General features: G+C 45.7%; 1 long non-coding RNA gene across 1 annotated transcript; it reads left to right on the top strand.

Moving 5' to 3' along the window:
- The first annotated feature begins 2143 nt into the window (after positions 1-2143).
- Positions 2144-9542, top strand: LOC110349389 (uncharacterized). Its single transcript, XR_002395303.2, has 3 exons — positions 2144-2230; positions 7329-7414; positions 8768-9542. It is a non-coding gene; the product is annotated as an uncharacterized LOC110349389 (long non-coding RNA).
- The last annotated feature ends 3459 nt before the right edge of the window (positions 9543-13001 follow it).

Raw genomic sequence — 13001 nt, 5'->3', positions numbered from 1 at the left:
TGGCAGTTCACTAGAGTTCAGAAATTTTGCCCTTGTACAAAATAAAACTTTCACAGCCTGCTCAACTAGATCAGTCCTAAGGACACCATGGCCAATTAGGTTCTGTGAAAGATCCCTTGGGTCACACTGCCCTTTCCTGCTTTCTTCTGCTTCCTGTCATGGTAACCATACCCATCTGATGAAATCCATTCCCTCAGGGCTCTCCACTGCCCTGGATCCCATCATGCCCCAGTGAATCCAGACAGCCAGTTTCAAAAATGGCATCTCTCCCACTGTCAAAACCATCTGCAAGGGAAAACTACTACAGAGCCCTTCAGCAGGTGCTGCTGCCCCTCTCACAAGGCAGAAATGATCACATTTTCAAAGACTTCTAGATGTGTGGGTTATTGGACAGAAATGATGCAAAGAGACAAAAAGGATAAGGAGTTATGGTGACCCGAGGACCCTCACTCAGCGTGCTGTTTCTCCCAGCAGTAAATTGCACCTGTCTTAATGTCTCTGCTGAGAAAGAAGTAGAAACATCCAGCTGTTTTTTATCAATTTGCAAGTGCTTGCACATCATTCTTGTTATGAACTTATTCTAAGAATGATTTGCTCTGAGCTGAGTGGGCACTCTTCAGGCTCATTACAAGTTTGTCTGTAGGCAGATGCATATCTGCATGTTAGTGTAGCTTCTTATCCCCAGGTGACTGCTTGGAGCTGGGCTTTTCAATAATCCTCACTATTTTGGTAAAAATACCAAAGTGTTTCTAAATGGTTGGGTGAAGGCAGCGTCCTCTGTGTCACCCTTAGGGAAGGTGGAGTAGGTCATGTAATAAATACACTCCAATGCACTCACCTCCCTAAGCCTGTGCCTTCCCTCCTCTATAATTTACAAAGGAAAACTTGAGCATCAAGATGTCATTCAGTGGACCATGGTCTTCGGCACTGAGCAAACTCTGAAGCCACTCCCAGCTGCACAATCTGACCTATTAACCCACACTGGTGAATGCTTCCGTATTAATGAATTAAGTCCAACCCAATATTATATTCTTTCTACTCTGGTCTAATATCTCGAAAATTCATTCCACACTTATTCCCTGGGTTTCTACCAACACAAGCAGTTTCAGTGTCTCCTCCCAGGTCAGCCTTTGTGCTCATCACTCTGGAGTCTGCCAGGCTTTCCAGGTCAGGAAACAATGAAAGGAGGGGAAAAGGCTCTGGAGAAACCAACATGGCCCTCAAGTCTATGTCTCTGGTGAGTTAATTTAAATCTTCAGGCAAAGGAAACCTGACCTCCTCAGACAGGAGAGAGAAAACTCCTGTTGATGTCAATAGCAGCTCAGCAGAATTTGAGGATTCTGAAATTCATCCGAATCTGCCCAAATGTCCTCATTCCAGGTCACATGGTCTCTCTTCTTCTCAATTAATCCCTTACCCTTAACATAATTTATCTAATAAGGTCATTAATTCAATTTACATTGTATTTATATTTCCACAAAATCAGATTCAGTGTTTGCTTGGCAGAAATCTTGTTCCTGTGATTATAAAAAATAAGAAATTATTTCAGAGTTATCTAGAACTTCTTTGGTTTTCTACCTTTGCCTTGAGCTATAATTTTAAAGCCCTAAATTTGCCTTTCTTTTTCTTTAACTCCAAGTTAACTGGTATTGTGTGAGTTAATCTAAATTGTCAATTTGACTGAATTAAGAGGCTTCTGATGAGGTGCTTGGATTCTAGGGGTACTATACCCTATAATCATCTGCTGAATCACTGCTGAAGGTGCTGCTAGGAGGTGTGGCATAGTTAGAGGAGGTGGGTCCCTGGGGTGTGATTCAGGAGGGTGTATCTTTTACAGAGCTCTTCCTATGTGATCTGCTTCCTGGACAGCCTTACTTCAGCGTGCCCTTCCGCCATGATGCTGCTGCCTTGAAGCTAGCCAACCTGAAACTGTGAGCCAAATAAACCATCTCCTCCTTTAAATTATGTATGTGAGACATTTTGCCTCAGCAACAGGACAGTTGTCCAACACAAGTATCATCACAAGAATCCAAGGGGCCGGGGATTTAGCTCAGTGGTGCCATCACCTGCCCTGCAAGCACAGGATCCCGGAAGGAGAAGAAAGAAGAAAGAAGGGGGCGGGGCGGGGGAGGAGGAGTCGTCACAGCTCCCGGGGCAGGGGCGGCTCTTCTAGCGCGGGGATGTGGCCACAGGAACCCAGGACCAGGACAAGGCGGGAATTGACAGGAAGGTGACTGACTGGAGACCCCACCGGGGACCCCGAGGGGTCGGGCCGGGCCAGGACTCCGGGCGGATGGACTGGGATAGGGTGGCAGAGGAGGGTGGGGGCGCCCAGGCATCTTCCCCGAATCGTAGCCCGACCCCTTGCGGCCTCCTATTGCCCTGAGCTCAGGGCTCAACTCCACCGAACGCCTGAACAGCCCCAAACCAAGAGGCTGATTCCTTAGGCTCCAGTTGGGGCTCCCTGCGTTTGCACCAGCCCAGTGCCCTCTTTGTTCCGGCCCGCAGCGTCCTGTCCTTCCCATGCCCCTGTGCTAGCCAGAGGTCTCTGCCTGTATACTGGGGGTCTCCCTGTGTTGGCACGGACAGAAACGCTTGCCCTTTCTTCAGTGGCACGCCAGCTGCCTCACTTTGTCCTACTTTCTTTTCTTTTTTGTAACTGGGATTGAACTCAGGACCTTGTGCCTGCGAGGCAGGCGGCGGAACCACGGTGCTAAATCCCCGGCCTATGTCCTACTTTCTGCATGCTTTACAGGACACCCTCAAGGCAGCCCAGAATGGGCAAGGATACTTGTAAACCACGTATCTGATGAGGAGTTCATGTGATATAGGAGAATAAATGTAAGTCTCAACCTGGAGAGAAAAAAAAAAGAAGAGGAAGAGTCCAGCTCATTCTACCATATTTTTTTATTACCACAGCTGCCTGTTATCCAAGGTGTTGCCTTTCACAGACACTTGACTGCTAACAATTAGAGGTGCCAATTTAAGTAATTGACTTGCCAGTGTAGCCCATGAACTAAGTCCCATTCCTACTGGCAATGAAGGCACTGTGGTTGTAGATCTAATAAGATCAAAAATACAATTCCAGATTCCTATATTCAAACCAGAACAACTATTAAAAGAACATGAAAAGTAAAAGGCAGAGAAGCCACCAGGGGGGTGGAAGAAGTATCGCCTTGTGTTAGTCAGGGTTCTCCAGACAGACAGAATGAATGGGTGGGTAAGGGATGGGGGTGAGGGGAACTGGCTCACTTGATTATGAAGGCTGTCTCCACAAGGGGCTCTCTGCAAGCCGGAGTCCCTGGGATGCCAAAAACATGGCTCAGTCCAAGTGCAAAGGCCCCAGATCCAAAAATGTCAACAGTGTGATTCTCAGTCCAAGGCCTGGGAATATGGAAGGCCACTGTTGCAAGTCCTGGAGTCAGGGCCAGGAAGAGTGTGTCCTAGGTCCAGCAGACAGAAAGGAAATTCTGTTCTCTGCCTTTTTGCTCTTTCTGGGACTCTAGCCAACTGGTTCTGTCTGGTACCTGCTCACATTGTGGGTGTATCTTCCCTACTCAACCCACCAACTCACTCACCAATCTCCTCTAGCAGCAGCCTCATGGACACACCCAGAAGTGATGCTCTACTATCTCCCTAGATATTTCCTGATCCATCAACCACTCCAGAGCAAGGATGCTTTCTGAGAGGTCCTAAGTCATTGCTGGAATTGCACTTGTGCATGAACTGCCTTCAAATCTTTTTGTTTTGTTTTGTTTTTTCAGAACCAGGGATTGAATTAAGGACCTTGCTCTTGTGAGGTAGGAGTGGTGTCACCAAGCTAAATCCCCACCCTCCTGCCTTCAAATCTTATTCAAGAGCATCCCACTGGGGAAACAAGCCAGACTGTTCCAAGATTTAAGAGGCAGGAGAGACCACTGGAAAACAGGGGAACTTTTTTTTAGGTGGACACTGGCTCAACAGACCAATGTCCAGGGGAAGAGTGTCAAACAAAGAAAAGTTTTAGTTTTCATAAACTTGATGAAAGGGGTTGGTCTTTCTAGTGACGTACAGGACAAGAGCAGACAGTTTTGTAATTTAGCCTTGAACGAAGACAGAGCCTTGTGAATCTTGTGAGAACAAGATGACAAGCTGTTCACAGGACATAATTGCCAACTTTTCTGTACCAGGACAAAGAGTTATAGCAACAAGGGAAGAAAGGGGTGATAGGGAGCTGGCCCAAGGCTGGGAAAAACTTGTTTTTCTTCAAGTCCTGCTTCATTCCCCCCTTTGATGCTTTCTATGACAAGTTTTAACAGAGAGCACCGTCATCATTATTATCAATTTTCTTGTCACAAGGTGGTGGCTGCCTACTGAGAAGAAAGAGGTTGGAACTTGGTTAGAGGCATGAGTCGGGTGGTGTGTGTCTGTTAATCCAAGTCTCTATGGCTGACTGAATGCTTTTGACATTGATTCTCAAGCATCGCCCTGAAACACGGAGGCCATCCTAGGCCCACAGAGTCTTAACTGTTTTGACAAGTATGCCACTAGACCATGTCAGGATCTCATGACCTGGGTTAAGACTCCCATGGCCATTCCTTTTTGTTCATGGACATACAGGAAGAAAGGCTTGGTTCTATCTGGCAGTCCTAAGGATGGAGTCGGAGTCAAGGTTTCTTTGATTTACTTACAGGCTCTCTCCTGGCCAGATTTTCAGAGGAGGAGCTCTTTGTTCCCCCATTTTGTGGCTCTATATAGGGGCTTGGTCATAAATGAGAAATTTGGGATCCAGATATGGCAGAATCCCATTGCCCCCAGAAACTCTCTTATTTGGCACTGGGTGGTTGGGGTTGGGAGGGCACAAACAGCTTGCTCCCACTCTATGCCTACCTGATGCTCTCCTTGGACCATTATGAGACTTAGATATTTGACCTCTTTTTGGCAAATTTGTGTCTTTTTCTTGGCTACCTTATATTTAGTCCCCCCAAATAAATAAAGGAGATCTTTAGTTTCTGATAGCAGTCCTCTCAGGTAGGGGCTGCCAATAGGTGCTAAAGACCCCTGCAATTAAGTTCCAGTACCCACATGCCCAGTATACGATGCAGGCCTGAGAAAAAAATACACTAAGAGACAGAACTAAGAGAGAGAAAGCGGGGTGCCAGGGCAACCAATGCTTGTGCAACCAACCAAGGCACTGGCCAGTCCCAGGCACTGATTTTTATTGGGAATCAATTGGGGTAAAGGCAAGCTACATGTGGTTTCTATGGAAATTAATGTAAACAAGGCTCATAAAGGACAAGACAAAGCATTCTCGAATTAGAAACAGAACAGACAAAATATGTGGCTGTAATTAGAACATTGTTCTTCTAGTCAGAAGGTTTTAGCTGTGGGAATGGAATTTGGATGTGAGTTACTCTGACCTTGGCACGTAGGCTTCAGTCAGACTCACTTCTATAAACAAGCCAATTGTGGAGTTAACTCTTTACAGCCTGCTTTGGGCATAATCAATATTAAAGTCCTTTGCAAGTAGGAGGGCATCTACATACTGCAGCAGGGTGCACATGTCTCCTGATGTGATGAAAGTTTTGAAGTTTGTGGCCAGTGCCTCTCCAAAGATTGTAGGAGAATTTTTGAACCTTTGGGAAAGCCTAGTCCAGATTAGCTGTTCTTTTATGTCTGTGACAAGATCCTTCCACTGAAATGTAAAGATGGGCTGACTGACCAATGTGAGGTACAAACAGAAAAAAGGATCCTTTAAATCTAAGCAAGTAAACTAGGCAGCACTTGCCAGAATAAGTCCCGTCAATGTGTATAGATTTGCTACCACTGGGTATATGGTTTTAGGGTTCAGTTTATAGCATATAAGTCTTGCACCGGTCTATATTCATTACTTCCTGGTTTAGGTGCCAGCATAAGCAGCGTATTCTAGGATGACTGGCATTTTGTCAAGATTCTATGTTCTAAGAGCCATTTTAAATGTCCTTGAATGCCTTGTATGGCTTCCTGAGGAAGGGGGCATTGGCAGACTTGAACCAGAATTGTCCCTGGTTTTAGTTCTACAATCACTGCTGTTTGATTTATAGCCAGCCCAGGTGGATTATCTTCACCTCATACCCCAGGAATCTTATGTGCCAGCTCATATAGTTTATTTGTTCTGGGTTGTGGTAGCTTATCTAAATACAGTCCTCATTCCTCAGCCTATGGGACGGTAAAGGTCAATATCATGGTGTCTGGGTGAGTCAAACTTAAAGACACCCTTTCCTGCAGCCCAAAGGCAATTTGAGCCTATAACTTGTGGAGTAAGTCTCTTCCCCGCAGGGGAACTGGGCAGTTTGGAAGATACTGGAACTCATGTTGGACCTCTTTTTCCCTAAGACCTTTTAGACCAGAAAAATGGCCTCCTCTCTGGGACCCCAGTGGCCCTAACAATAGTCACATGTTTTTTGGATAATGGTCCAATGGGTTGAGTTATTGTTGAGTGTTCGGCTCTACTATCTACCAGAAAGTCCATCAATTGGCCCCTTACTTTCATTGTGTTCATGGGCTCCTGGGGGCCTAAGGAGATGGGACCTCATCTTGCCTAGTTCCTGTAACCTTCAATTCCTGCCAGTCCAATGAGGCCAGCTCTGGTTTCTCCCCAGAGTGATAGCCTTTTGCAGGTGGCCTCCTAGTTTTGGAATTTTTATCATCTCTGTCATCATTTTCTGGGCACTCATTTTTCCAGTGTCCATATTGTTTTACATCGTGCACTTTGATCCCAATCTAGCTTTGGTTGACTGGTAGATCCTGGCTTTGTTTGGCTCCTGTTTTACCCATGTTTGCACCCCTGCTCCTTAGTAATCTGAGGTTTTTTTCTCCGTGGGTGCTGCTCCCAACAGATCTGCTTCCTTTTGAGCCTCCAGTCGGTCCCCTGCTTTGCTTCCCAGTTGAGGTTAATGTATATTTTGGTGGCCACCTCTAAATCTTTGTTGTCCCCACTTTGTCTCCGAGACTACTGGGAGAGTTTTTTTTTTCTCCTTTTGGCTTTTGCTCAGCTCAGAGCACAAGTGTTTTACAATAAGCCTCTAAACATGGCATTAACCAAGTGGGTCTACAATATATTTAGCCATGAATCAATGTAACGAAATTGGTCGGGAGACCCTAGCCATCCTCTGTCTTCAGTCACCACCCAGTGTACACATCCAATTGTTTTCCTATCTATGGTTCCTTTGGCTGGCCACCTAACATCAAAGGAGGGCTTATCTGCTTCATAAAGAGTTCTCAACTCTTAGGGGGTCAACTTTCCTCCATAGTCCCCTCTAAAGCCTCTTTTAAAGTTTTTTTAACATACTTTTTTTTTTTATTTGCAGTATTGGGAATCAAACTCAAGACCTTGCACTTGCGAGGCAGGCATGGCACTGAGCTAAATCCCCGGCTTAACATACATTTTAATGGGGTGAGTTTCCACACTTTTTCTCCCATATCTACTCTGTTACAACACAAACCACTCTCTCAAGCACTTTTGCTTCAGGAACAACCTGAGCTCCAACAAACTAACAAGTAAGTCTACATATTTCCTTTGACAAACTACTTCCAAAAGCTTTTCCTTGACATCCATAAGCTTTCCAGTCTTGTCATTGTCTCTCTTTTTATCTCTCTAGCAGGACAAAACTTCTATCATATGAAGTCCTCTTATATCATAAATATGTCTCATGCTTATAGCCTTCTTAATATTTTTCTCCATCTCATTTACTATAAGCCTTCTATAACAAACCTGGCCGCAGCTGCTTGGATTTTAAAGTGTCCTTTTCTCCCTTTTTTTCTTTTCTTTTTTTTGGTACCGGGGATCGAACTCGGGACCTTGCACTTGTGAGGCAGGCACCGGAACCACTGAGCTAAATCCCCAGCCCTCCCTTTTTTTTTCTTTGTTCTCAGACTGTTACATTTTAAATTTGACTGGCTGCCAATGGACTTCTAGTAACCTTGAATCAATGTTCTTAAACCAACAGAGACCAAAGAGCAAGTTAACCCTGCAATTACAATTCAAGAATTTGCAATGCACAAGAAATGTCTTAAGCACAGCAATTAAACAAATAAAAAACACCATTCAAATTGGAAACCACAAATACATTTATCAGTTTGCTAAAATTGATAATTTGATTCTTCCTGTAAAAAACCTCTCTATGCCTGGCAAGACACAGTCTCAGCTCAACTTTGGCCATTCAGTGGCAGGCTGGAGTTGCTCCAGCTTCCAGACGCCAGTAGGCAGTGCCAGGATGGTGACACCAAGCAACCACTGGCCTTGGGGCTCCCAAAGCCAGGAGTGCCCCTCATACTGTCTTGCTCTGCACCCTCTGGTGCTTTTCCAGCTTTTCTTCATTCCATTTATTTACATGCACTTAGGCACTTCCCCATTCCCGTTTTTTCTAACCTGTATGTGTGCTTCTATGAGTACATAAGAAATATGTGTGGGTGCCTAAGAAGAGAAAAATTTCAAGCCTGTGGGAGGAGAGGAGGTGCGGCTACTTTCTTTCATATCCTTTTATAAAAAGGACCAACGTGTCAAGTTATGGATGACTTTAATTCTTGTATGTGTACTATTTTTTTTATAACAAAATGAATTGCATTTGTAATCAGATGTTTAGAAAAAAGAAACAAAATTATTTAAAAAGATTTCAGGGCTGGGAGTGTAGCACAGTGGTACACCATGTGCTTAGCATGTGTGGGGCCCTAGGTTCAGTCCCCAAGGCTGCAAAAGAAGGGGCAGGGGATGAATTGGCAATAGAATGGATGAGCTAATCCCTTCCAGGCTCTTACTTCGGGGAACTGCTATACTTTCTGGAAAAGAGTAGATTTCATCAGTAACTCAAGAACGCCCATTTCCTGCGGCCCCACCCACCTCCGTCCTTGCCTTCACCAAGGCTTGGCTCGGCATGGTGCTGCCACCTAGAGGTCCGCGTCGGACATTACCTCCAGCCCTCTCCGCAGAGGCCACCCTTCCAGCTGGAGTTTGAAGTTCTCTTTTACAGCCCTGAGGATTCAGAACTAAGGATCAGATCTTCCAGTGTGAGGACAGCCTGAGAAGAGCAAGACAGAATGAAATAGAGAATGCCAGTGCGTGCTGCCACCGGCCAAGCCTGAAGAGGACTCTTCGTCTCTTCCCGCTCCCTTTCTCCTTCCTGCACCCTTTCTCCTCCGTAGATTAGAGTCAGACAGACACACTCATTTTGTAGACCCTGGATGGCACAGCCTGGGAGATAGTTACAGTGTATCCTTCCCTGTTCTCTTCTTGTTCATGCCCCAATAACGAAACAATCACGCTACGATCTGCCCAGGCCACGGAGGCCATGTAGCACCATTTGCCCCACCTTCTCTTCCTGTTTACCTTCCACTATAAATAAAGTGTATGGTTCCCCAGGCTGCCGTTAACTCCCGACAAGCTATGGTTCCATCTGGTCCCAGCTAAGAGTAATCTTGGTCTTTGTCGACTTTTCTTCATCTCCCACCACTCCCCCTGGCTTTGGACCCCACGCTGTGCGTGTCGCGGCAGCGTGCATGTGTACGCAAAAAGCCCAGTACAAAATGAAAGTGTGGGGCCACTTTTTCCAAAATTATTATGAATTTCAAAACTGTGACAGTAGACTATTAAACCTAGCTGTAGTCCTGAGCACGAGGCCCTGCACAATCTCAGAGGTTGCATAGCTGTGGCTCCAACCCTGCTTTCATCCTTGCCTGTGTATGTGAGCTGGCAATGCTTCTGTGTCATTGCTGTGTGATTGTACACGTATGTATGTTGCTGTGTATTGTGTTGATATATGCCTGTGGATGTGTGCCTGTACACTTCCTTAGGCTAAAGTCTTTAAGTGCATGTTCAACATGTTGTGGGCATTTGTGCATATGTGTGAGAGACAGCAGGTTTCTGTGTTCCTCGTGGTCAGGACTCTGGGCAGATGAGGAGTAGCAAGAAGTGGGCCTTGGCACATACTCACTCTGTCCAAACCTCTGCACTCTGAGAAGACCCAACTCTAGTATGGCTTCTACCAGCACAAGGCCATGTCCCTAGGATGGCCCTACCTCCCATTAGAATGCCTGGGAAGGCCCAACTCCGCAAGGATTTACTGTACTGTATGTTCCAGCCAACTCTACACTTTGGGCCACTGACCTCCCATTCTTAGAGCTCTGGTTAAGAGGGATTTACAGTGGTGAATCTTCCCTCTGTCCCCAGCATGGATATGGATCTCCTACAACTCACAGGACCTGAAAGCCATTCCTTTGAAACAGAACCATCAGGAAGCACTGGGCCTTGCTGTCTCCCAGTTTTGGGGAGGACAGCATCCCAACCTTGATAATAACCAGTGAGCAGACACGATGGCCATTCACCTTGATACTCATCAGCCATTCATATTTTCCCTTGAGTCCCTGCTCTCTCCCTTAACACCCTCATCCTCCCTTTCAAAGGCCTTTGCAAATCAAAAAGGAGCTTGTCTCTTTGCCCTACTATAATTTTAAATGAAAATTATAAGTCACACATTACAGTGTGCTCCTGTAGACCTAACTACTCCCTAGCTACTCAGGAGGCTGAAGTAGAAGACTCACTTGAGCTCAAGAGTTCGAGGCCAGTCTGGGCAGCATAGTAGGACCCTACCACAAATAAAACAAAAATAAAATAAAACAGCAGGAGGCCATTGTTGTGGATTAAATTCCTGTACTGGGCCCCAACAGATCAGGCTAAAAATCAAAATGGAGTCACTCACACTAAACTTCAACCTCACCAAACTATAACTAAGTTGTTTGCCTGACCTTGCAATGAGTTGGGATTAGAGAGATAAGCGTCAAATTTCCCCTACAAGCTAGTTTCAATTGGCATATTAAAGAAGTTCCCTTTGCCTTAACCCTTTTACACACAAAAGAGAACCTGAAGTAGTCTGATGTTAATCCGTGATTTTTCTATTGCTCTATCTCCCTGTCTGGCCTTACAAGGAAAGTGTCTTTCATCCGCCCTTTTCTGTGTGAAAACCAACCTCCTCTGCCTGGCTCATTAGAACTTATTGTGTTTTATGGCATGAAGTGGTGCCAGACTCTACAACTGAAAATAAAGCCAACTCATTAACTTATATAAGGTTGTCCCTTGGCAGCGATTACTGGATAAAAGTTCACTTTCACCCCTTCATTGTGTGGCTGTGCTTCCCTCTGACGCTGTTCCTTCCACCTGTACCATTCTGTGGTGCCCCACAGCCCAGCAGACATCACCTTGGCTTCCATGGGGACCCTGGGCCGAGCTGGTGTCAGGAGATGGCGCTCCAGAACCACTCTCCCCCCCCGCACCCCTCCCTTGTGCCACGCCACTGCCCAGAGCCCCTGGGGAAATTGAGTCCAGTTGCTTAGTAATATACATATTATCATCCCCTTCTTTTTTTTTTTTTTTTTTTTTTTAGGTACCAGGAATCAAACTCCGGTCCTTGCACTTGCGCAGCAGGCAGCGAAACCACTGAGCTAAATCCCCAGCCCTTATCATCCCCTTCTTTCTCTTTCTCTCTCCACTCCCTGCAGGCATCAACCCTGACCTGGGAGTTCTTTGCACACGCTCTGCTTCTAGGGAATTCCAAATCCGAGGCTACTCTCGGAGGCTTGTCCCCAGTGGTTTTGGCTCTGTCCCCAGGGGCTCTTCTTGAAGGCTGGGTCATTTGCTTGCTTTATTTCTCCCTGTGCAACCAGCTGGGAAGGAACAGGGCTGCAGCGTGTAATGGGGATGGGTTAGCCCTGTCCAGTCTCCACCTGGAGTCGCCTTCCATACCCTGTTGACTCCTCTCAGTTTTTCTGCTTCTGCTGAAAAGTTCTTCCTTTTTCTCTGTCTTTCTTTTTTAATGATCCCTGGGGAGCACAGGGATTGTGGCAAAATCCCATCTGTCAACACCTGCTCTGAGCCAGGCACAGCTGCAGATGCAACAGTTAGGACCCCTTGATGCATGCACCCCAACAGCAGCCCTGTGATACAGGTTCTGACATCCCCAGTCTATAGATAAGGAACCCTGAGGCTCGGAGGACCCTTAAATCACTTACCTGACAGGCAGGCGATAAGGGCGTGGCAAACTGACTGCAGAAGTGGGCAGGACCTGTCAATTACAAAGTTCCAGGACACATGAGCAGACAGAGCCCTGCACTTGGAACCGGAGAGTGCTGTCTTCAGGTGTTCTCTTGAGAACTTGAGCAGGTTTTTGATAGGGGGCCTAGACCTGAGGTCAGCTTGTGGATGAGAGATACAAAAGATCTGCCATTGACCTCCTGGCCACTGTGCTCTCTTTCACAGTGATCTGCTCTCACCCTGTAGAGAAAATCACTTTTCCTACTTTTAGCTGGCCCAAGCTCACTCTGTAGATCACGTTCTTTTTTCTTTTTTTTTTCATACCTTTAATAAATAAAAACCTCTCTACCTTTTGCACTTGTCTTGACTAGATTTTTGTTCAGGACAGAAAGAAACTAGAAACCACTTCTAGAAGGAGACTCTTGTACCCCAAGCCCAGTAAAGCACCTCAAGTCTGTTTGGCAGCTGAACTGTCACCAGAGGAAAAATCCCCGAGAGTGGAGACCTGTTTTCCCCACTGCAAAGGTCCTCAAGGCTGGGAGTCTAATCCCAGTTCTTCCTCTCACTTCCTCTGGATCTTGACAATTAATTTCTTTCTCTATGTGTGGCTCAGTTTACGCATTTTAAAAAAAATTATCATGCTACTTACAATCCATTGTTTGGCACCAATACCCATGATACATCTTACAACTACAGAATCAGGTAAGAGGAATAAAAATCATTTCTTTTATGAATAATGCCAAAAAAACAAGTTTTCATTAAGAAAAAATAGAAATGTCTATGTGGATGTAGCCAAATGTCTCTGCGTTTAGGAAACTATTATCATAGAGAGGCTGTAGCACTTTCTATATTAACTGTATCACTTCGATCTTGCTGCACCATGATTTCAACTTCTAGAGCTTTCATTTTTTAGTGTCCTAAAAGCAGCACAATCATTTTAAAGGCTGCGGACTACACAGGA

The sequence above is a fragment of the Heterocephalus glaber genome, unplaced genomic scaffold (assembly GCF_053883595.1).
Source record: "Heterocephalus glaber isolate CG9 unplaced genomic scaffold, H.glaber_assembly_v1.0 deba00001444, whole genome shotgun sequence".
In the NCBI taxonomy this organism is placed as follows: Eukaryota; Metazoa; Chordata; class Mammalia; order Rodentia; family Bathyergidae; genus Heterocephalus; species Heterocephalus glaber.
This window is presented reverse-complemented; position numbering and strand designations above follow the sequence as displayed.